The sequence below is a fragment of the Dermochelys coriacea genome, chromosome 4 (assembly GCF_009764565.3).
Source record: "Dermochelys coriacea isolate rDerCor1 chromosome 4, rDerCor1.pri.v4, whole genome shotgun sequence".
NCBI classification, from domain to species: Eukaryota; Metazoa; Chordata; order Testudines; family Dermochelyidae; genus Dermochelys; species Dermochelys coriacea.
In genome coordinates, this window is record NC_050071.1 from 132957590 (window position 1) to 132982373 (window position 24784).

Consider the following 24784-nt stretch of genomic DNA (forward strand, 5'->3'; position numbering starts at 1 on the left):
CAGCGTTAGCTTTCCAGGACACAGGCAGTAACAGCCATCTGATTAATGATAAGTAACCAAGCCAGCTGCACCTTTAAACAGAAGTAAGAAAAGCTAAAGTCATTCAGTCATTTCTCATGTGGGGTTTAAATCCAATCAGCAGAGCCTCTTTCATAGAATCATAGAATATCAGGGTTGGAAGGGACCTCAGGAGGTCATCTAGTCCAATCCCTTGCTCAAAGCAGGACCAATCCCCAACTAAATCATCCCAGCCAGGGCTTTGTCAAACCTGACCTCAAAAACCTAAAAGGAAGGAGATTCCACCACCTCCCTAGGTGACGCATTCCAGTGCTTCACCACCCTTCTAGTGAAAAAGTTTTTCCTAATATCCAACCTAAAACTCCCCCACTGCAACTTGAGATCATTACTCCTTATTGTTACCTGCTACCACTGAGAACAGTCTAGATCCATCCTCTTTGGAACCCTCTTTCAGGTAGTTGAAAGCAGCTATCAAATCCCCCCTCATTCTTCTCTCCCGCAAACTAAACAATCCCAGTTCCCTCAGCCTCTCCTCATAAGTCATGTGTTCCAGTCCCCTAATCATTTTTGTTGCCCTCTGCTGGACGCTTTCCAATTTTTCCACATCCTTCTTGTAGTGTGGGGTCCAAAACTGGACACAGTTCTCCAGATGAGGCCTCACCAATGTCGAATAGAGGGGAATGATCATGTCCTTTGATCTGCTGGCAGTGCCTCTACTTATACAGCCCAAAATGCCATTAGATTTCTTGGCAACAAGGGCACACTGTGTTGACTCATATCCAGCTTCTCGTTCACTGTAACCCTTTTCTGCAGGACTGCTGCCTAGCTATCCTCCAGATCATTAATGAAGATATTGAACAAAACCGGCCCCAGGACAGACTCTTGGGTCACTCTGCTTGATGCTGGCTGCCAACTAGACATGGAGCCATTAATCACCATTGAGCCCGACGATCTAGCCAGCTTTCTATCCATCTTATAGTCCATTCATCCAGCCCATACTACTTTAACTTGCTGGCCAGACAACTGTGGGAGACTGTGTTAAAAGCTTTGCTAAAGTCAAGGAATAACACGTCCACTGCTTTCCCCTTTCCGATCATTCATTTTCTAATACTTTTTCACTGTACTCATACAGCTAGGCTTCCAAGGAAGCAGCAGTGCCTGTAGCTGAATGATCCTCTGCACCAGTATCGGTAGCTTTTTTCACCCCTAGGACAATGGCTGTTTTCAAAGGCTTCATGGGCGTGCACAGACAGGTTGACATGAGGTCTGGGAAGAGATCACCCAAGGTCTGAGCATGCTCAGATTGGGATGAATGAGCAGCACAGAGAGGTTGACAAGTGGCGTCAGTGTGCCAGGCTCTTACGCTGCCTCCTGTCTCTGTGCCCTACACCTACTACCTCCATGGCATGGTAGGTGCCCAAGCCTGAGAGCTATGGGGGTGTTGTGTGAGCAGAGCAGGGGAGCCTCCAGCCCTCCTTCCATTGCTGTTCTCTGGCAAAGCCCCTGGGGATGCACGTGTGGAGCTGTGGGTGGGACTGAGCCATGTGTTGGAATGGACCATTGGATGGCCTACTCGAGCACAGCAGTAGGTGCCCTGATCCTGGGCTATAATACACCAGATTCCTCTCCTGAGTCCTGTGCACTGAACCCGCCAGGGGTCTCCTGAGAGGGCCGTTTTCAAAAACGATGCATCACTGGGATGCATCAGTGGGAATCAGCAATCAGGAGGAAGTCAGAAGGATTGCAGGAGAGGCTCCCTCCAGCAGGCTGGGGAGAAGCTCCAGAGAGAGCCACACTCTGAAAAGGGAGAAGCAGGGCCAGGAGCTGGGGAAGACTCTAGAGCTAAGAAATAGCTCAGGAAACAGCAAGCAACTGAGAGACTGGCTCTGCCTGTTCCAAACAAGGGCCCTGAGATGGATCTCAGTGGAGCGGATGGGCCTGGGTTCCCCTACCTACCCTAGCCAGGAACATTTAGAGAAGCAGCTCCTAAACCCAGGAGAATTAGGGCTGGTTAGTTCCTGCTAATGCCATTATGCCACAGAATTTCCACCTCCCTGTTCTCCTTATGGGGCACAGAGACTATCAAGGACCTGGCCTGGAGGATTCGGGACTTGACAATGCAGAGTTTGGTGTGGTGGCATAAGGGTGGGACAAAGCCAGGTTGATGTAACTCCCCATCCTGCTGCAAGGGGATGCTAACAGATGAAGACCCCACATTACATGTTGTTAGGGTGCTTATTCCTTCACCCACTTACTTCCCTGGTCCTTCTCGCATGAACAGAGAGCAATAATACCCGAAGTCCAAAGGTGCAAACAATTCGATGTTTATTGGGGTGAACTTCCAGCAAGCATGATTCCAGTTTCCTTCCTTAATGTCCCCCTTCCCAGCTCTGACATCACAGAGCCTTACCTGTGTCCCTGTTCCCATTCTCCCCCTTAGCAAAACATGATTCCAATTTCCCCACCCCTGTTCCCATTCCCCCCCCCCCACACTTCCTGATTGACTGCAGACTATATAGTAAAACTTGAATTCTGCTTAGCTATACCTTAACCAATCATTTTACTGAAATTTAACTAACCAATCCTAACATATTGTAACATGATTATGTAACCAATTATATCCCACCACCTTAATTAGTTTACACCCAGCAAAATTATTATACAGCAGACAGAAACAATCACAGAACCAGGCAGAGGCCATGCAAATAAACAATAGCAAAGTGGGAACTATAATGACAAAACAACACAGAAGTGAGGATTTCACCTCCCAGCTATTGATAAGTGAGTTCTTGCCAGCCAGGATGCTATCAGACCAAGTTTCCTTTTACATCTTCTAGGCACTTCCCTTTCTCTGGAGGCGATGGGCATGATCAGGACAGGACTGTATCCTAACAGCCCAATAGCACCTGATTTCAATGTGCCTAGGTTGGACTGTGAGGAGGTGACCGGCCGCTTCCCAGCTTATGGCTGCCTCTGCTGCTTAGCCAAAGGCCTTAGCCTAAGCACAGGGCCTCAGACTGTCACAGTGAGAGAAGGGCCTTACACCGGCAGACAGTGATTTTGATTCTTTCTTTTATACCTCTAGAACTAGCTAAGTGATAAAAATACACCTAAATTATTAGAGTTTAGGCCTTTACAGACAGGCCTGCATATCTATATCCTAACACATGTCCCTAATAGTTCTCCCTCCTTCAAGCTCAGTCTGTTTAGTGCACATAGGTGAAGCCTTGTTACTGGATTGTGGGCCCCCTCTGTTAACTCCTGCCCCCCCGTCCCATCGTTACCCCCTCTCCCTTCCCCGACCTGTACAAACAACCCACAGACCCAGACATTGTCCTACATCCCCCTATCATCCCTCCCAGCTGCAGCCTTTTGGAGGGCAGGTTTAGCCAGCCAAGAAGCCACTGGAAAGCTGACAACTTCTCGATCAGCTCCTGCTGCTTTGTGCCTGCCAGTCCCAGTGTGAGCATGTGCATACCCCATGCCATTCTGGAACTGGGAGTGAGCACCCCCCTTTTGTGGCCACTCCAATGCCCTGCCCACTGGGAGACACGTTTTGCATTTACCCAGTCACTCCAAAAATCCTGTGTGTGTCTATTACCTGCTTGTGCCTCAGGGTTCATATGCATTTGGGGATTTGCTCCCACAGAGGCCTTTGAGAATCTGGATCACAAAGTTTTACCATACTCTACAAGCAACCAGGTGCCTGATCTTAACACAGCCATTTAAAAAACCCTAGGTTTCTGAGACCTTCTCAATGGGTGTCACTGAGGATCTATGGAAATAAAAGGAAACCCTGAGACCATAGTGGAAATGTATTTATAAGGGAAGTGCTGGATAACATTTTTCTGATGGGAGAGTTTTCATTTCGAAAATGCTGATTGGAGGAAACAGAAAAGTTCCCCGGAAATGTTTCCGTTGTCGAAATTTTCAACAGAAAATTATCAAAATGCTTTGTTCCGATAAGGTTGAAACATTTCCTTTGGAGGGGGTGAAATGTTTTCTTTGGATTTTATTATTGGGACTTTTATATTATACCCTACAATTCGTATCAAAGTATTAAAATATGTTTCATACTTATCAAAATAAAAAGGGATTTTGATTTTTCCAAAATGAAACATTTTAGAATTTTTATTTCACAGGAAACCTTGATATTTCCAACAAAATGGGAATTCTGGTTTCAGAGAAGCTCTGTAAAATAGAGTTAAGTCTGTTGATTATAAGAAGAAGCCATGCTATTGTGAAAGATATATAGGCTTATCAGCTATTTGGAACAATGTGTACTGAAACACAGATAAGTATCTGTGGTGCACTGGGATAAAGTAAGGATAAAAGAAGAAAAAATTGTAGTGGCCCTCAGGTCTCTGTACATACAAGGTGTTGGTCCTGCTTTGAGCAGGGGGTTGAACCAGATGACCTCCTGAGGACTCTTCCAACCCTAATCTTCTATGATTCTAAGTGTGTACATGATTATCTAAACACTTTGAGGCTTTTGGTGTTCTCCTTTTTACTGTGTGTTTAGATATAGAATAAGTTACCCTCTTCCTTCATATTTGACAGAACATTTGAAAACCTCAGAGTTATATCTGTGGCAAACAGTAATTGAAATGCACACTGCAGAGAGCAGGGAGGTTTTTATATTGGTCTGTATCACTGTGAGAGGGAAGCTATAACCCTACTGACAGTAATAATCTCCAGCATCTTCAGCTTCTATGCTGCTGATTGTGAATGTGAAATCAGTGCCAGACCCACTGCCATTGAACCGGGCTAGGACCCCCGACTGGAGGGTGCTAGCGTAGGCAATAAGAAGTTTGGGAGCTTGTCCAGGTTTCTGTTGGTACCAGTGTAAGGAATTGCCAATGCTCGTACTGGCTTTGCAGCTGATAGACTCTCCCTCCCACTGGCACTGCCAGAGATTCTGGAGACTGAGTCATCACAATTTGCCCAGAGGAGTCTAGAGAAAGAGAGAAGATGGGTAGGGAATGAACAATGATACAGTGCTGGATATCATGAGTATTCAAACACTGAAACATGGTTTGAATTTGCCAATGGAAATTTAAACTAAAATACAACACATCTAATATTAAGTAAATAAATCCAAATGGCAACACTTTTTATGTTCAGTCACATGGATTATTAGGTTTTCAAATGCTTTATTTTTTAAATTTCTTACCCTGAATCCAGAGAGCCAGGAGCCAGAGAAGGGGCGTGTGAGAGATCATCTTGCCAGACTGTGGTTGGAAAAGCTTGTTCATTAACTTGGGGTGGAAATTGAAACATTTATGTGTGCTCAGTGAGGAAACCTCACCTATATGCAAAATGCATGTAAATGTACTGCACATCAGTTTTGTGAAATTTCCTGCTCCTGTTAGATGCTAGAATGAGGTTGTGTGTTTCTAGGGTTCGGGGGCTAATATGCTCAAACCTCTCTGCAGATTTCACATGTACAATCTCCTGTGGCCACCTGACGTGGCAGGACTGGCCATGGCACCAGGGCTGGCTGGAGTGTGGCAGTAAGAGAGCAGGTCAACAGTGGGCTCTATGAGCGAGGTGCTTGTGCCTCCACTCTGTGGTGTCTTCCTCTCATATCATATCAAACATCTGTTTGAACAAAGCTCTGAATTGTAGTATGATGAGCGGAAATGGAGAAAACGGGTCTGGTTTGAGGAGGAACTGGTTTTGGTAAGACTGGGGACTCGGGAAGGAAGCAGTGGCCAGGCTGCTAAGGAACAAACTCCAGCGCTTTCGCATGTGACCCATGTGTCTCAGCATGTTTTTCAAAGTTCTCTTTCCCACTGTTGTGTCTGCTTATTGCGTCATTTATTGCTGGTGAACATCAATAGTCGGGGATACTGCTTTGTGTTCAGAGACTTAGAGTTCACCTCACCTCACTGAATAATGCATGCTTTCTAAGTGCCTCCCGTTCTCCTGCCTACCCACTGTTACCCAGAGATATTGTCGCAATATTGCACAAAACTAACCTCTGATCCAGAAAGAGCAATTCTAGCCGAAGTCCAGTCTTAGGCCATTATGCACCTTCCCAGCAGTTGTCCTGTCAGATGGCATATTCACTCCTGGAACTGCCGCCTGGGCAGAGAGAGCTGTTTTTCTCAGAATATTATTGCCCATTGGGTATGAATGGGGGGTGTGTCTACTGCTGTGCTGAGTGTTTTGAGTTACAAGAAAATCCCTACAGAGCGTGAGTTGATGCTGGGATCTAGCTCTCTTATTTTTTAGCAGGCAATCATCACTGACTATTTAAAGGGAAAGTTATGTGCCTGACAAAATGAAAGTCCTGCGTAATCAATAAGGGATCAGAATTTTTGCTGGTAATTGTGGGAGTTCTTTTTTGTCAGGTAATTAAAAATGATATTTCACAACCAGAATGTTATTGCCCGGGGCGAGCAGTACAGGTATCCCCAGTGACTGACCTGCATTGGCCCATTATTGACCTCAGACTTTCACCAGCAGAAGAGAGAAAAAACCTTGGGGCAGATCCATTCAGCTTTGACGGAGACCAAACAGAATCAATCTCTCTCTGAATTTTGAATCCCTCACAGCATCAGTGCCATTGGCATTACTGCAGAAGGAGAACAGGAGTACGACAATACTTACGTTCTTAGGAAAGAGAGCAAATCAAGCTGTCTGAACCTCAAGTGCTTCAGGAGCAGCCTCTTGTCTCACCAGACACTCATAGTGTGACATTAACTCAGGAGGACAACATTAAACTAACACCATTCTGTTAATGAAATCTCCATTCCAGTTGTGCTGTTTTTCTATTGCCGTCTAGTGGCCAATGCCAGAGTTGTCCACAGAATTTAATTCATGAAAAGACTGCCCAAAAGCAGCTGTTATCGTGTGACCCTGGGGAGTGCGGTACTGCAGAGTCTGTCGCATCCCTTGATTGTGAGGCACGTCTTTCCTCTTAGTTCTCCAGTGGTACATTCCAATATGAAGTTGATATTTTGGGGGCCAATTTTCCATCACAGATGCCGTGTTTGTCCAATGACATGTTGATGCTTAATTTGTGATTTAGGCTCATGGAAGGGGAATTTATGCTCCTGTGTGTTGATCTGAGCACTAAGATGTACAGTTTGGGAGTCCCACCGAAGCCCCATTGTTTGACAATGAGGGCTCCTGATTGGGCCAAGTCGTGTCTGGAACAATCTGGCCCTAGGTCTTGTACATTCTTTTTGTGTTTGTGTGTGAGGCTCCAGTCACAACTGCAGCCCCTCTGAGGGGAAAGAGGAACCAGGGTTTAAAAGAGTCACAGGGCAGCCTCTCCGAAGAACACTTCACACTCAGCCTGGCTCAGTCTTGTCCCCTTACTTCAACTACAGCAGAGCTGATAGGGTGGGATGGTGGGACTCCTACAGGACAGGAGTGTATCAATAGAGTGTCCCCGACCACCACTCCCAAGAGGAGAAGGCGGGTGGTGGTGGTCGGGGACTCTCTCCTCCGGGGGACTGAGTCATCTATCTGCCGCCCTGACCGGGAAAACCGAGAAGTCTGCTGCTTGCCAGGGGCTAAGATTCGTGATGTGACGGAGAGACTGCCGAGACTCATCAAGCCCTCGGATCGCTACCCCTTCCTGCTTCTCCACGTGGGCACCAATGATACTGCCAAGAATGACCTTGAGCGGATCACTGCGGACTACGTGGCTCTGGGAAGAAGGATAAAGGAGTTGGAGGCGCAAGTGGTGTTCTCGTCCATCCTCCCCGTGGAAGGAAAAGGCCTGGGTAGGGACCGTCGAATCGTGGAGGTCAACGAATGGCTACGCAGGTGGTGTCGGAGAGAAGGCTTTGGATTCTTTGACCATGGGATGGTGTTCCATGAAGGAGGAGTGCTGGGCAGAGACGGGCTCCATCTTACGAAGAGAGGGAAGAACATCTTTGCCAGCAGGCTGGCTAACCTAGTGAGGAGGGCTTTAAACTAGGTTCACCGGGGGAAGGAGACCAAAGCCCTGAGGTAAGTGGGAAAGCGGGATACCGGGAGGAAGCACAGGCAGGAAGGTCTGTGAGGGGAGGGCTCCTGCCTCATACTGGGAATGAGGGGCGATCAACAGGTTATCTCAAGTGCTTATATACAAATGCACAAAGCCTTGGAAACAAGCAGGGAGAACTGGAGGTCCTGGTGATGTCAAGGAATTATGACGTGATTGGAATAACAGAGACTTGGTGGGATAACTCACATGACTGGAGTACAGTCATGGATGGTTATAAACTGTTCAGGAAGGACAGGCAGGGCAGAAAAGGTGGGGGAGTAGCACTGTATGTAAGGGAGCAGTATGACTGCTCAGAGCTCCGGTACGAAACTGTGGAAAAACCTGAGTGTCTCTGGATTAAGTTTAGAAGTGTGTGCAACAAGAGTGATGTCATGGTGGGAGTCTGCTATAGACCACCGGACCAGGGGGATGAGGTGGATGAGGCTTTCTTCCGGCAACTCACGGAAGCTACTAGATCGCATGCCCTGATTCTCATGGGTGACTTTAATTTTCCTGATATCTGCTGGGAGAGCAATACAGCGGTGCATAGACAATCCAGGAAGTTTTTGGAAAGCGTAGGGGACAATTTCCTGGTGCAAGTGCTAGGGGAGCCAACTAGGGGGAGCGCTTTTCTTGACCTGCTGCTCACAAACCGGGTAGAATTAGTGGGGGAAGCAAAAGTGGATGGGAATCTGGGAGGCAGTGACCATGAGTTGGTTGAGTTCAGGATCCTGACGCAGGGAAGAAAGGTAAGCAGCAGGATACGGACCCTGGACTTCAGGAAAGCAGACTTTGACTCCCTCAGGGAACAGATGGCCAGGATGCCCTGGGGGACTAACATGAAAGGGAAGGGAGTCCAGGAGAGCTGGCTGTATTTCAAGGAATCCCTGTTGAGGTTACAGGGACAAACCATCCCGATGAGTCGAAAGAATAGTAAATATGGCAGGCGACCAGCTTGGCTTAATGGTGAAATCCTAGCGGATCTTAAACATAAAAAAGAAGCTTACAAGAAGTGGAAGGTTGGACATATGACCAGGGAAGAGTATAAAAATATTGCTCGGGTATGTAGGAAAGATATCAGGAGGGCCAAATCGCACCTGGAGCTGCAGCTAGCAAGAGATGTCAAGAGTAACAAGAAGGGTTTCTTCAGGTATGTTGGCAACAAGAAGAAAGCCAAGGAAAGTGTGGGCCCCTTACTGAATGAGGGAGGCAAGCTAGTGACAGAGGATGTGGAAAAAGCTAATGTACTCAATGCTTTTTTTGCCTCTGTTTTCACTAACAAGGTCAGCTCCCAGACTGCTGTGCTGGGCATCACAAAATGGGGAAGAGATGGCCAGCCCTCTGTAGAGATAGAGGTGGTTAGGGACTATTTAGAAAAGCTGGACGTGCACAAGTCCATGGGGCCGGACGAATTGCATCCGAGAGTGCTGAGGGAATTGGCGGCTGTGATTGCAGAGCCCTTGGCCATTATCTTTGAAAACTCGTGGCGAACGGGGGAAGTCCCGGATGACTGGAAAAAGGCTAATGTAGTGCCCATCTTTAAAAAAGGGAAGAAGGAGGATCCTGGGAACTACAGGCCGGTCAGCCTCACCTCAGTCCCTGGAAAAATCATGGAGCAGGTCCTCAAAGAATCAATCCTGAAGCACTTAGAGGAGAGGAAAGTGATCAGGAACAGTCAGCATGGATTCACCAAGGGAAGGTCATGCCTGACTAATCTAATCGCCTTTTATGATGAGATTACTGGTTCTGTGGATGAAGGGAAAGCAGTGGATGTATTGTTTCTTGACTTTAGCAAAGCTTTTGACACGGTCTCCCACAGCATTCTTGTCAGCAAGTTAAGGAAGTATGGGCTGGATGAATGCACTATAAGGTGGGTAGAAAGCTGGCTAGATTGTCGGGCTCAACGGGTAGTGATCAATGGCTCCATGTCTAGTTGGCAGCCGGTGTCAAGTGGAGTGCCCCAGGGGTCGGTCCTGGGGCCCGTTTTGTTCAATATCTTCATAAATGATCTGGAGGATGGTGTGGATTGCACTCTCAGCAAATTTGCGGATGATACTAAACTGGGAGGAGTGGTAGATACGCTGGAGGGGAGGGATAGGATACAGAAGGACCTAGACAAATTGGAAGATTGGGCCAAAAGAAATCTAATGAGGTTCAATAAGGATAAGTGCAGGGTCCTGCACTTAGGATGGAAGAACCCAATGCACCGCTACAGACTAGGGACCGAATGGCTCGGCAGCAGTTCTGCGGAAAAGGACCTAGGGGTGACAGTGGACGAGAAGCTGGATATGAGTCAGCAGTGTGCCCTTGTTGCCAAGAAGGCCAATGGCATTTTGGGATGTATAAGTAGGGGCATAGCGAGCAGATCGAGGGACGTGATCGTTCCCCTCTATTCGACACTGGTGAGGCCTCATCTGGAGTACTGTGTCCAGTTTTGGGCCCCACACTACAAGAAGGATGTGGATAAATTGGAAAGAGTACAGCGAAGGGCAACAAAAATGATTAGGGGTCTAGAGCACATGACTTATGAGGAGAGGCTGAGGGAGCTGGGATTGTTTAGTCTGCAGAAGAGAAGAATGAGGGGGGATTTGATAGCTGCTTTCAACTACCTGAAAGGGGGTTTCAAAGAGGATGGCTCTAGACTGTTCTCAATGGTAGCAGATGACAGAACGAGGAGTAATGGTCTCAAGTTGCAATGGGGGAGGTTTAGATTGGATATTAGGAAAAACTTTTTCACTAAGAGGGTGGTGAAACACTGGAATGCGTTACCTAGGGAGGTGGTAGAATCTCCTTCCTTAGAGGTTTTTAAGGTCAGGCTTGACAAAGCCCTGGCTAGGATGATTTAACTGGGACTTGGTCCTGCTTTGAGCAGGGGGTTGGACTAGATGACCTTCTGGGGTCCCTTCCAACCCTGATATTCTATGATTCTATGATTCTAATAACTGTAACACGTTTGTGAGCCCTGATTGGCTGAGACAATTCCATTTCAGCAAAATAGGCTAGAATTATAATCATCATAATAATTTCCAATATAATCTGGCTCTGGTTCAGGCTGATTATTAAGCAAAGTGAACTCTTAAGATCACCATTTTAAAAAGATTTATATATGAAATCTAAGTACAATCAAACTGATCAATACTGACATTTTAATGGGAACATCATGGATATGGGGAATATAAAAAAAACAGCAGAAATGGGCTGCACAAATAAAGCGATGACAAAAGTTGTTTCACTATTTGCACATAGAGAACTGAATGAAGAATGTCAGAGCTAGAGGTGATTTCCCGGTATAGAGGCTGTCATAAATATAAAGGGAAGGGTAAACTCCTTTAAATCCCTCCTGGCCAGAGGAAAAACCCTTTCACCTGTAAAGGGTTAAGAAGCTAGGATAACCTCACTGGCACCTGACCAAAATGACCAATGAGGAGACAAGATACTTTCAAAGCTGGCGGGGGGAGAAACAAAGGTTGTCTCTGTCTGTGTGTTGCCTTTGCTCGGACCAGAGCAGGAATGCAGGTCAGAACTCCTGTAAAGGATTAATAAGCAATCTAATTAGATATGCGTTAGATTCTGTTTTGTTTAAATGGCTGATAAAATAAATTGTGCTGAATGGAATGTAGATTCCTCTTTTTGTGTCTTTTTGTAACTTAAGGTTTGGCCTAGAGGGATTCTCTATGTTTTGAATCTGCTTACCCTGTAAGGCATTTACCATCCTGATTTTACAGAGGTGATTCTTTTACTTTTTCTTCAATTAAAATTCTTCTTTTAAGAACCTGATTGCTTTTTCATCGTTCTTAAGATCTAAGGGTTTGGGTCTGTGTTCACCTATGCAAATTGGTGAGCATTTTTATCAAGCCTTCCCCAGGAAGGGGGGCGTGGGGTTTGGGAGAATTTTTTGGGGGAAAGACGTTTCCAAGCGGGCTCTTTCCCTGTTATATATTTGTTGGATGCTTGGTGATGGCAGCAATGAAGTCCGGGGCCAAAGGTAAAATAGTTTGTACCTTGGGGAAGTTTTAACCTAAACTGGTAAGAATAAGCTTAGGGGGGTTTTCATGCAGGTCCCCACATCTGTACCCTAGAGTTCAGAGTGGGGAAGGAACCTTGACACAGAGGCCTATGCAGAATGAGTGTAGAACAGCTGGCCAGCAGAAGCCACCCTGCGCAGCATGGGGAGGTTTTGTACTAGTCTGTAATACTGCTGGCAGTAATAATCTCCAGCATCATCAACTTCAACCCTGCTAATGGTGAATGTAAAAGCGGTGCCAGATCCACTGCCACTGAATCGGGCTCAGATCCCCATAAGGCTAGAAGAAGCTTTGTAGATAATAGGTTCAGAAGCTTTTCCAGATTTCTGGTGATACCAGGCTATTTCATCAGTAATCCCCGAACTGGCTTTGCAACGGAGAATAATGCTTTCTCCTACCCTGAGTGATAGGGACTGAGTTATAACAGTCTCTCCACTGGTGCATAGAAACAGAAAGAAACGCTGTGGACGTCCCAATATGGTTTAAATGTACATTTCACAATTAAACATACTCGGAATTGTGTCCCATGCCAGGTAAACTACCAAGCTTCTTCCAACTTCATACTTTTATTCTTTCTTACCCTGGATCTGGAAAAAACATCATCATCAGGAAAAGCCATGTGGGTGAAATCATCTTGACTCTTCTGGGGGACAAGAAGCTCAGTGAAATCTAAAGTGCCAACCGGTAGAGTTATAATCCCTGCTCAGAGCAGTGAGGAAATGGTGCTCGGTCTGAAAATGGAAAGAGGCCAAGCTATGTAAATTGCTGCTGTCAGACTAGAGTTTGGAAATTATCCTTTTCTTAGATCATCACCTCCCGGGGGCTGTTGTTTTAAGAGAAACTTAGCCATCCACAGCCCAGAAAAATTACACCACCATCCTGCGAGAGGAAATGGAAGTCCTTTTATATGTAGCTTGGGATGTTTCTAGTCAGAGGGCTCCTTTCTAGAAGCAGCTATGTTCATCCTTTAATGTGTACATGTTTTTAAAGACACTATTACAAGCCAAAACATTTAGTTCCCCACAGCAGCCCCAGGATAGCAGAATCATAGGAAGAAAAGGAGTACTTGTGGCACCTTAGAGACTAACAAATTTAAGAATCATAGGAGCGAAAAGTAGAAAATTCTAGTAGGAATTTTAGCTTCCTCTGTGCTTTTCATGGTCTCCAGTGCTCTGTCCAATCCAATTTTGAATAGTGGTAGTGATGTATCTAGTTTAGGTCAAGTGCAGTAAACTGTATAGAACATCTCCATTAATGGACTGAAGGAAGATGTTATTTTAATTTGTTAATAACGTTTCTGGTAATGCCCCCTTCTGCTTGGGACTCTACAAGCATAATGCAGGCCTGCCCATAAGGGTTTACTATCTAAAAGACAAAGCAGACAAGCAAGAGAAGAAGGAGAAAAGGGTCGACCCCCAAAAGGTGATGACTGGTCTTGTCTTCGCTAATACAATCTTTTGATGACATTACTTGTAAGGTCTATGCACTATCTGCCATTACCCCTCATTCATACCATTGTTAGTCGGTTAATGGCTTGTGTTCATCACAGTAAAAGTGGGTCTTTGGGAGGAAAAGAGTGGGGGAAGAGGTGGCCTGGTGGAGTGGATCAGGTAGGAGGTTTCATGCATAAAAAGCAGCATGGAACTAAGTCCAGGTGGTTGCTAAAGAAGTAGACAAATGAGTCATCCAGGATGCTAACAAGAGGACTTTACCATTGCTTCTCTCCTCTTGTGTTCCTTTGATTTTCTACATTTAAAAAAAGTTGCATTTATTTTAATAATCTCTTGCACTCTACCCTAGAATTTCAAGGTGCTTTAAAAACATTAATACATTAAGTGTTCCAGGACCCTGAAAGGAGGAAAATTAACGTATCTTCTTAGAGATGGTAAACCAAGACATGGAGAAATTAAATGTCTTGGCCAACAAAGTGAGTGAGTTAGAGACTGGGCTGGGTTTACATCCTATGTCTCATGACTCTCCATTATTACATTAACCACTAGACCATGCCACTGGTATCCCATTGGCATCTTGTGAACTCTCTTGGGGCTCTCAGGTCTCTGTACATACAAGTGTCTATATGATTATATAAACTCGTTGAGTCTTTTGGTGTTCTCCTTTTTATTGTGTGTTTAGATATAGAATAAGTTACCATCTTCCTTCATGTTTAACAGAACATTTGAAAACCTCAGAGTTATATCTGCTCAAATGGTAACTGAAATGCACGCTGCAGAGAGCACGGAGGTTTTTGTATTGGTCTGTATCACTGTGAGAGGCCAGCTGCTACTCTGCTGGCAGTAATAATCTCCAGCATCTTCAGCTTCTATGCTGCTGATAGTGAACGTGAAATCAGTGCCAGACCCACTGCCACTGAACCGGGCTGGGACCCTGACTGGAGGGTGCTAGCGTAGGCGATAAGAAGTTTGGGAGCTTGTCCAGGTTTCTGTTGGTACCAGTGTAAGGAATTGCTAATGCTCGTACTGGCTTTGCAGTTGATAGAGACTCTCCCTCCCACTGGCACTGCCAGAGATTCTGGAGACTGAGTCATCACAATTTGCCCAGAGGAGTCTAGAAAAAGAGAGAAGATGGGTATGGAATGAACAATGATACAATGCTTGATATGATGAGTATTCAAACACTGAAACACAGTTTGAATTTGCCAGTGGCAATTTAAACTAAAATATAACACATCAAATATTCAAATAATTCACATCAAATAAATCCATTTTTTATGTTCTATCACATGGATTATTAATATCAGAGGGGTAGCCGTGTTAGTCTCGATCTGTACAAGCGGCAAAGAGTCCTATGGCACCTTATAGACTAACAGACGTATTGGAGCATAAGCTTTAAGGTGTCACAGGGCTCTTTGCCTCTTTTATGGATTATTAGGTTTTCAAATGGTTTATTTTTTAAATTTCTTACCCCGAATCCAGAGAACCAGGAGCCAGAGAAGGGGCGTGTGAGAGATCATCTTGCCAGACTGTGGTTGGAAAAGCTTGTTCATAAACCTGGAGTGGAAATTGAAACATTTATGTGTGCTCAGTGAGGAAACCTCACCCGTATGCAAAATGCATGTAAATGTACTGCACATCAGTTTTGTGAAATTTCCTGCTGCTGTTAGATGCTAGAATGAGGTTGTGTATTTCTAGGGTTCGGGGGCTAATATGCTCAAGCCTCTCTGCAGATTTCACATGTACAATCTCCTGTGGCCACCTGACGTGGCAGGACTGGCCATGGCACCAGGGCTGGCTGGAGTGTGGCAGTAAGAGAGCAGGTCAACAGTGGGCTCTATGAGCCAGGTGCTTGTGCCTCCACTCTGTGGGGATTCCTCACCTATTATATCAAACATCTGTTTAAACAAAGCTCTGAATTGTAGTATGATCAGCGGAAACAGAGAAAGCGGGTCAGGGTTGAGGAGGAACTGGTTTTGTTAAGACCAGGGGTTTGGGTTCAAGGAAGCAGAGGCCAGGCTGCTATGGGACAAACTCCAGCGTCTCCGCATGTGACACGTGTGTCTCAGCGTGTTTTTCAAAGTTCTCTTTCCCACAGTTGTGTCTGCCTGTTGCATCATTTATTGCTGGTGAACATCAATAGTTGGGGATACTGCTTTGTGTTCAGAGACTTAGAGTTCACCTCACCTCACTGAATAATGTATGCTTTCTAAGTGCCTCCCGTTCTCCTGCTGACCCACTGTTACCCAGAGATATTTTTGCAATATGGCATAAAACTATCCTATTCTAGCCGAAGGCCTGTCTTAGGCCATTATGCACCTTCCCAGCAGTTGTCCTGTCAGATGGCATATTCACTCCTGAAACTGCCGTGCTGGGCAAAGAGAGCTCTGTTTTTCTCAGAAAATAATTATTATTCTCCATTTGGTATGAATGGGGTGTGTGTCTGCTGTGGTGCTGAGTGTTTTCAATTATAATTGAAATGATTTTATATAATAAAATCCCTACAGAACATGAGTTGATGCATGGGCTGGGATCTAGCTCTCTGATTTTTTTAGCAGGCAATCGTCACTGATTGTTAAAAGGGAAATTTATACACATGACACAACAAAAGTCCCATCTAATCAGTAAGGGGTCAGAATTTTTGCTGGTAATTGTGAGAGTTCTTTTTTATCAGGTAGTTAAAAATGATATTTCACAACCAGAATGTTATTGCTCATGGGTGGGTAGGTCAGCTATCCCCAGTGACTGACCTACATTGACCCATTATTGACCTCAGACTTACACCAACAGAAGAGAGAGAGAGAACCTTGGGGCAGATCCATTCAGCTTTGACAGAGACCAAACAGAAGGGGAACAGGAGTACGACGATACTAATGTTCTTAGGAAAGAAAGCAAATGAAAATGTCCCAACCCTAAGTGCTTCAGGAGCAGCCTCTTGTCTCACCAGACACCCATAATGTGACATTAACTCAGGAGGACAATATTAAACTAACATCATTCTGTTAATGACATCTCCATTCCAGTTATGCTGTTTTTCTATTGCCGTCTAGTGGCCAATGCCAGAGTTGTCCACAGAATTTAATTCATGAAAAGACTGCCCAAAAGCAGCTGTTATCGTGTGATCCTGGGGAGTGCGGTACTGTAGAGTCTGCCGCATCCCTTGATTATGAGGCACGTCTTTCCTCTTAGTTCTCCAGTGGTACATTCCAATATGAAGTTGATACTTCGGGGGCCAGTTTACCACCACAGAGCCGTGTTTGTCCAAACCTGACATGTTGATGCTCAATTTGTGATTTTGGCTCATGGAAGGGGAATTTATGCTCCTGTGTATTGATCTGAGCACTAAGATGTGCAGTCTGGGAGTCCCACTGAAGCCCCATTGTTTGACAATGAGGGCTCCTGACTGGGCCAGGCCATGTCTGGAACAATCTGGCCCTAGGTCTTGTACATTCTTTTTGTGTTTGTGTGTGAAGCTCCAGTCTCAACTGCAGCCCCTCTGAGGGGAAAGAGGAACCAGGGTTTAAAAGAGTCACAGGGCAGCCTCTCCGAAGAACACTTCACACTCAGCCTGGCTCAGTCTTGTCCCCTTACTTCAACTTCAGCAGAGCTGATGGAGTGGGAGGGGTGGGGTGGTGGGAGTCCTACAGGATGGGATGTGTCAATAACTGTAACACATATGGGTGAGACAATTCCATTTCAGCAAAATAGGGTAGGAAATTGCATGCGTAAGAAGCAGCATGGAACTAAGACCAGGTGGTTGGCCTGGTTCCCCATGTTGGGGATCTTGTGGACTCTCTCATGGCTCTTACTGAGGAACGGCTGATTCTTGAACAGCCCATAGTTAGATATCAACACAATGATGTGTGTTCTTCCTTGACAATGTGGCACTGGCCATGGGGCAACAATTATTTGGGAGATCTGCAGTATGAGACCAGATCAACAACACATTCCATGAGCTGGGCGATTGCTCATTCGCTAAGAGCTGAACTTTGACCAGAAAGCACAGCTCAACCTTAACTATAGGAGAGCTGGTGCTCCACTGTAATCAAAGAATACATTAAACTACAGACTCCATACTGACATTAGTCTACAGTCTGGCACTTAGTGTATAGAGTCTACCCCGCCAAATATTTATTGCTTTGCCAGGCCAACTGAGAAGCAGAAAGTTGTGTATGTCTGTTGTTAGTCCATGTTCTGTGGATTGGGATCTGGATGGGAAATGAGTAGGGTCCGTCTGGTCCAAGTGCAGTGACACCAAGACAGTGCAAGAGATTATGCAGGGGCTGGGATTTAGTTCTCTTCTTTGAAGCTGAACCTTCCAAGAGACCTCTTGTTAGACATGTGCTCAGTGTCGTAACATCAGAGTCAAACAGGCTTGTTGATTCTCCAGTCATCCAGCCTGAAATCGCTAGAAGTAGAAAGAAAATGCAAATAATTGACAATATTCTGAAGTGTACTTTAAATGTACTAGAAGTAACAGATACTGATAATTGTGTGTTACGGTGCAGACCCCAACAGATCATTCTCAGTGTTCACTTTTTCAATGTTCTTCCTCACACCTAGAAAAACAAGATCAAGAAAAGTTTTGCATATGGAATCATTTTGGCCATGCTGAGTGACCAGGAGCTCAGAGCCCTGCAGTGAAGTCTGAAATGCAGCCTGGCAGATTTATAATTCCTGCTTAGCGCAGTAAGGAAATGACACTCGCATGTGGATATGCAAAGGGACTGAGCGATGTAAATTATCTCTGAGATGTAGGGTGTAGTCTGAAAATGCTGATATTTGTGGATCATCAGAAGCGAGGGGTCTGTGTCAAATGCAGAAATTAATCATGCGCAGCCCAGAAAAAATAAAAATGGACCCTGTCAAATGACACTGAAATCATCTTAGCTCTTGACATCTGTCACACGGCTCCTTTCTACAACACCCACATTCCTGCGCAGTTACTTCTGTGATGCATCCTTGAGTCTAGGAAGGAAAATAAAAATATGACAGAGCATATTAAAATTCATAACTGACTTGAGCCAAGCTTTTGAAATTTCCATTATAGCCCAAACTTTATAATATCATAGACATCAGAGAGGTAAAGACCTCTGCAGAGTTACCTTCCACTCTAGTGTTAAACATTTCAGTGGACAGAGCTGTTTTAGGGTAAATGTTCTTATACAGAAGTAATTGACGCAGACATTGAGCAGATTATGCTGCTGTAAATAAAGGGATCTCCGTTAACATTAATGGAGCTGTCTTAATCCACACCAGCTGAGGATGTGGCCCATTGAAACAAGAATTGTGGCCCTGTTTAAATTTTTTAAAATAATATGATTGGGTCTCGTCTTTGTGGAATGAATCACAAACGCAGCTATGGAAAATGTTTTTTTACAGCTACTTCTGCTCTTTGGGGCTGGCTTGCTCAGTGTGAAGATGGACTATAATTTCTTTAGTGGGTTTTACAAGAAAAGTCAGATAGAAGAAATCTTCTATATGTGGGGTATTATTACAGTTAGACATTCTGTGAACTGAGTTACTGAGTCTCTCTGCGTCTGATTGGTGAGAGACCTTCAGATGCTGGAAGGACAAGGACACTCCAATGAGAATCTCTGTTCATAACTACACAGGATCAAACCCATTGGTTCGGCCAGTGTAATTCCTCTACGGTCAACAGAGCTCTGCTGATTTGCACCAGCTGGGATGTGGAGAAGAAAGCACCTGGCTCTCTTCAGATTAGAACGTCACTTCTGTGGAGTCTTTGAGTCAGTTGCTCTGTCTCTACATCCCAGGTGCTGTCTCTGCGATGCCCACTTTATGAACATACCAGGGGGTTGGAATGTGTATGGACTCTATTCTGGAATTAAATGTTGTGTCTGAGCCTTAGGAAAGAGCTAGTCTTCCCTTCCTGAACCAATTTCATATTTTACTATCAATTGTGTCAAACATGTAGCACTTTTATGTAGAACTCAAAAAAGAACTGAGGCTCTAGCTCTCTTCTCTGAACTGTTAGACTCCAGTGCACCTAATAGCCATTAAGAGAGCATCAAAGGTTGACCATTATTGATGCTGAAGCAGGAGTAGCAGATGTTTGGATGGTTCCATTTATGAAGCAGATGTTATAATGAGAAAAAATAACTGAACTGAAGGGGTTGGATCAGATAGTGTCTTTTACTCTGAGAACAGTTTCTTTGAATTAGACTGTTGCAGTTTTCCAGTGTGGATGCTTTACAAATCCATCCATTTTGTCAGCTCAGTAGAAAGTTGCTTGGATTGTAACCTCCTATCAGTAGGAAGTTGTATGCAACCCATAAGAGCAAATCCGTGTTAGCGGGCAGGGAGCAATTGCTGAGTAAAGAGTGCTGAACCCCTATTGTGAGCACCTGAAAGGACCGGAAGTTCTTCAGTATGGAGGGAGGTGATTGAAGTCTGACACACCCAGCCATCCCACTGCAGGGAAGCAGAGCCAATCACGCAATTAAGCTGCACAGGAATCACCTGAAATACTGAGTGAGAGTCTGAAATTAAACAGCAGGGAGGTTTTTGTGCTGGTCTGTATCACTGTGTGAAAGGGAAGCTGTTATACTGCTGGCAGTAATAATCTCCAGCATCATCTGCTTCAACCCTGCTGATTGTGAATGTGAAATCAGTGCCAGACCCACTGCCACTGAACCGGTCTGGGACCCCAGAGGGTCGAGAGTTAGTGCTGTAGATGAGAAGTTTAGGAGCTTGCCCTGATTTCTGTTGGTACCAGGCCATGTAGCTGCTAACACTGGAACTGGCTTTGCAGTTGATGGTGACTCTGTCTCCTGGAGACACTGAGAGGGATTCTGGAGTCTGAGTCATCACGGTCTGCCCACTGGAATCTGGATTCGAGAATAAATTTGGAATAAAAAGAAATATAAACATCCTTCAACATCAGAATATTTGACACACTACAAAGTTGCATCTCTAAGAGTCTAGCCTGGAGCTCTCATTCTGTTAACACTGTAATCGCTTCTAGGAGTGATTGCTGGAAAGGGAAATGCTTACTATTTAAATCCTAATAAATGTTTGACTTTCCTTTAAACTAATCTTCCCTTGTTGTTGTTACCTTGAAGGCAGAGCACGAGGAGCCAGAGTAGCTGAGTCTGGGAGATCATCTTGATATGTCTAGAGTGACAGATACAAAGCTCAGAAGCACAAAGTGCTAATGTGACATGTTTATATCTGCTCTGAACAGCTGCGTACTGTCACTCACGTGGAAATATGCAAAACAGCATCTCTGTGTAAATGTCCATTCCCTCTGCAGACCCAGGGCCATGTACACCCCTAAGTCTGGTAACGCATCTCTCATTCCTGGCAGTGAGGGATGCCCAGATGGGTCTGGCAGGGGATGGTCACTATAATCAAGGGCCCAGTTTGTTCTGGAGCTTTTCCTGATCAAAGATTCCAGGACTGGGCTGTTAGTTCATAAGCTCAGTGGTATCCAGTATCTGCATCACTAGTAACTTCTAATTCCTGCAGCTTATTTACAGTGTGCGCTTATTCAGAGAGAAGTTTTCCAGATGGGTTGTCAGGATGCTGGTTAGTGAGTTCTTGTCTGTTTTGCAGAGCTTTGAAAAACTATAGTTCTGCTTAAGGGCTCATTAATTATTATTCTTATTATATAGTTATATATATTCTTATTATATAGTTAATACTATATTTTACCTTATTGCCAGATTCCTTTCTAATATCTGAATAGAAATAGGCACTTAAGCTTGAAGAGATGAAACTTGTTTGCTGTGAATGGTTGCAATGCTGCCCATCCTCTTCCTCTCTAAGCTCATTGAATGGGCCATTTACAGCTGTTGCCTCCAATTCTGCTTCTCACCCCCTCCCATCTGTTCTGATTTCTGCCCTTTCCACTCCACCAAACTGCTCTCACCCTTTCCTGGACCGCTCTCCATCCCTATCCTCCTTGACTTCTAGGCTGCGTCAGATGTTGTCAATCACATACTCATTGCCGAAGTCTTCTGCTCCCTTGGTTTTTGTGATTCATAGATTCATAGATACTAAGGTCAGAAGGGACCATTCTGATTATCTAGTCCGACCTCCTGCACAGCGCAGGCCACAGAATCTCACCCACCCACTCCTATGAAAAACCTCACCCATGTCTGAGCTATTGAAGTCCTTAAATCATGGTTTAAAGACTTCAAGGAGCAGAGAAGCCTCCCTCAAGTCAACCATGCCCCATGCTACAGAGGAAGGCGAAAAACCTCCAGGGCCTCTCCAATCTGCCCTGGAGGAAAATTTCTTCCTGACTCCAAATATGGCGATCAGCTAAACTCTGAGCATATGGGCAAGATTCACCAGCCAGATACTACAGAAAATTCTTTCCTGGGTAACTCAGATCCCATCCATCTAATATCCCATCTCAGGGGATTTGGCCTATTTACCCTGAATATTTAAAGATCAATTATTTACCAAAATCCCATTATTCCATCATACCATCTCCTCCATAAACTTATCAAGTAGAATCTTAAAACCAGATAAATCTTTTGCCCCCACTGCTTCCCTTGGAAGGCTATTCCAAAACTTCACTCCTCTGATGGTTAAAAACCTTCGTCTGATTTCAAGTCTAAACTTCCTGGTGGCCAGTTTATACCCATTTGTTCTTGTGTCCACATTGGTGCTGAGCTGAAATAATTCCTCTCCCTCTCCTATATTTATCCCTCTGATATATTTATAGAGAGCAATCATATCTCCCCTCAACCTTCTTTTAGTTAGGCTAAACAAGCCAAGCTCCTTAAGTCTCCTTTCATAAGACAAGTTTTCCATTCCTCGGATCATCCTAGTAGCCCTTCTCTGTACCTGCTCCAGTTTGAATTCATTCTTTTTAAACATGGGAGACCAGAACTGCACACAGTATTCTAGGTGAGGTCTCACCAGTGCCTTGTATAATGGTACTAAAACCTCCTTATCCCTACTGGAAATGCCTCTCCTGATGCATCCCAAAACCGCATTAGCTTTTTTCACAGCCATATCACATTGGCAGCTCAGAGTCATCCTATGATCAACCAATACTCCAAGGTCCTTCTCCTCTTCCGTTACTTCTAATTGATGCGTCCCCAACTTATAACTAAAATTCTTGTTATTAATCCCTAAATGCATAACCTTACACTTCTCACTATTAAATTTCATCCTATTACTATTACTCCAGTTTACAAGGTCGTCCAGATCCTCCTGTATAATATCCTGATCCTTCTCTGAATTGGCAATACCTCCCAGCTTTGTATCATCTGCAAACTTTATTAGCACACTCCCACTTTTTGTGCCAAGGTCAGTAATAAAAAGATTAAACAAGATTGGTCCCAAAACCGATCCCTGAGGAACTCCACTGGTAACCTCCCTCCAACCTGACAGTTCGCCTTTCAGTAGGACCCGTTGCAGTCTCCCCTTTAACCAATTCCTTATCCATCTTTCGATGTTCATATTGATCCCCATCTTCTCCAATTTAACTAATAATTCCCCATGTGGCACGGTATCAAATGCCTTACTGAAATCTAGATAAATTAGATCCACTGCATTTTCTTTATCTAAAAAATCTGTTACTTTTTCAAAAAAGGAGATTAGGTTGGTTTGGCACGATCTACCTTTTGTAAAACCATGTTGTATTTTGTCCCATTTACCATTGACTTCAATGTCCTTAACTAATTTCTCCTTCACAATTTTTTCCAGGTCCTTGCATACTACAGATGTCAAACTAACTGGCCTGTAATTACCCGGATCACTTTTTTTTCCTTTCTTAAAAATAGGAACTATATTAGCAATTCTCCAATCATTCGGTACTACTCCTGAGTTTACAGATTCATTAAAAATTCTTGCTAATGGGCTTGCAATTTCAGGTGCCAATTCCTTTAATATTCTTGGATGAAGATTATCTGGGCCCCCCGATTTAGTCCCATTAAGCTATTTCAGTTTCGCTTCTACCTCAGATATGGTAATATCTACCTCCATATCCTCATTCCCATTTGTCATGCTACCATTATCCCTAAGATCCTCTTTAGCCTTATTAAAGACTGAGGCAAAGTATTTGTTTAGATATTGGGCCATGCCTAGATTATCTTTAACCTCCACTCCATCCTCAGTGTTAAGCGGCCCCACTTCTTCTTTCTTAGTTTTCTTCTTATTTATATGGCTATAGAACCTTTTACTATTGGTTTTAATTCCCTTGTGATGTTGCCCTGTCCTGGTTCTCCTCCTATCTCATGCATTGTTCTTACAGCATCTAGTCTGATAAGTTGTTGTCCTCCCCTCTCCCATTCTGCCAAGGGACCCCTGAGGCTTCCATCTTTAGCGCCTTGCAGTGATGCAACGTGTGTGTGTCTGTACAGTGCCCAGAGGATGGGATCCTGATCATGGGCCTCTAGGTATTGACTGTAAGACAGATGATAAATGATAATATAAATGTCAATGAAGGCACCTCAGCCTACACTGCCTTCTAACTCTGCCAATGGTTTTGGATATCCTGTGACACACCATAACTGAATCCTATAGGACCTTGCATAGGAAAGCCCACCAAGCCAGATGAGCAACTGCCCAGTACTGAGTCCTGTTAGAGTGATAAGAAGAGGGGACATGTTGTGGTTTTTAGAGGAATGTGATGTTACATTTTTCACCCCACAATCAGTATTAAATAGAGCAGATTGGAAAACTCACATTGTTCCTATGAAAATATTAACTACAGTAGGCTGCAGCCAAACTATTCTGAGTAGTGACAAAGTAATTAGGTTTGACATGACAGTTTCCCAAATACAAAGACACATGGATGAGAGAGGAGAAGCTAAAAGGAAACAGAATGAAATGCTTCTTTGTATGGTTGGATGGTAGGTGGGTGATTATTGTTACCACTTCAGCACTAAATTATAGCTCTTTCCTCAAGCAGGCAGAATCCCTGGTCAATCCGAGGTGTGGTTGGAAAACTGGATTGGAGGACAGGTAAAGATGATGGATAAAGTTTCCGTCTCTCTCCCAAAGCGGAGATGAGACAACATTAAAGGAACAGACGAAAAAGAACTCCTGGATTGTCTCTGGGAGGTTGTTAAACCCAAGAAACATCATGGCCTGAGGTTCTACAGGCTTTACACCTGTTAGACCCATAAAGTGGAGGTGAAAATAAAAGCAAGGGATGGATGCAAAGTAAAAAAAGAACAGCCAACAAGACCTCCTGGTCAACATTAACAAAGGCTTGAACGTGTAAAACCACATGAGCTATAGTTAGGACTATACTGTCCAGTGCTTATCCATTAACCGTACAGAGTAAAACAAAATATTTCTAACAGCAGAGAGGAGCAGGG

The 24784-nt window shown here is 44.5% G+C and overlaps 1 long non-coding RNA gene and 1 pseudogene across 1 annotated transcript in view; one reads left to right on the forward strand and one right to left on the reverse strand.

The window, feature by feature from the left end:
* Window positions 1-24784, forward strand: part of LOC122459741 — a 283098-nt gene that overhangs the window by 227232 nt on the left and 31082 nt on the right. The window lies entirely within an intron of this gene.
* On the reverse strand, window positions 4680-5240 carry LOC119854488 (annotated as a pseudogene).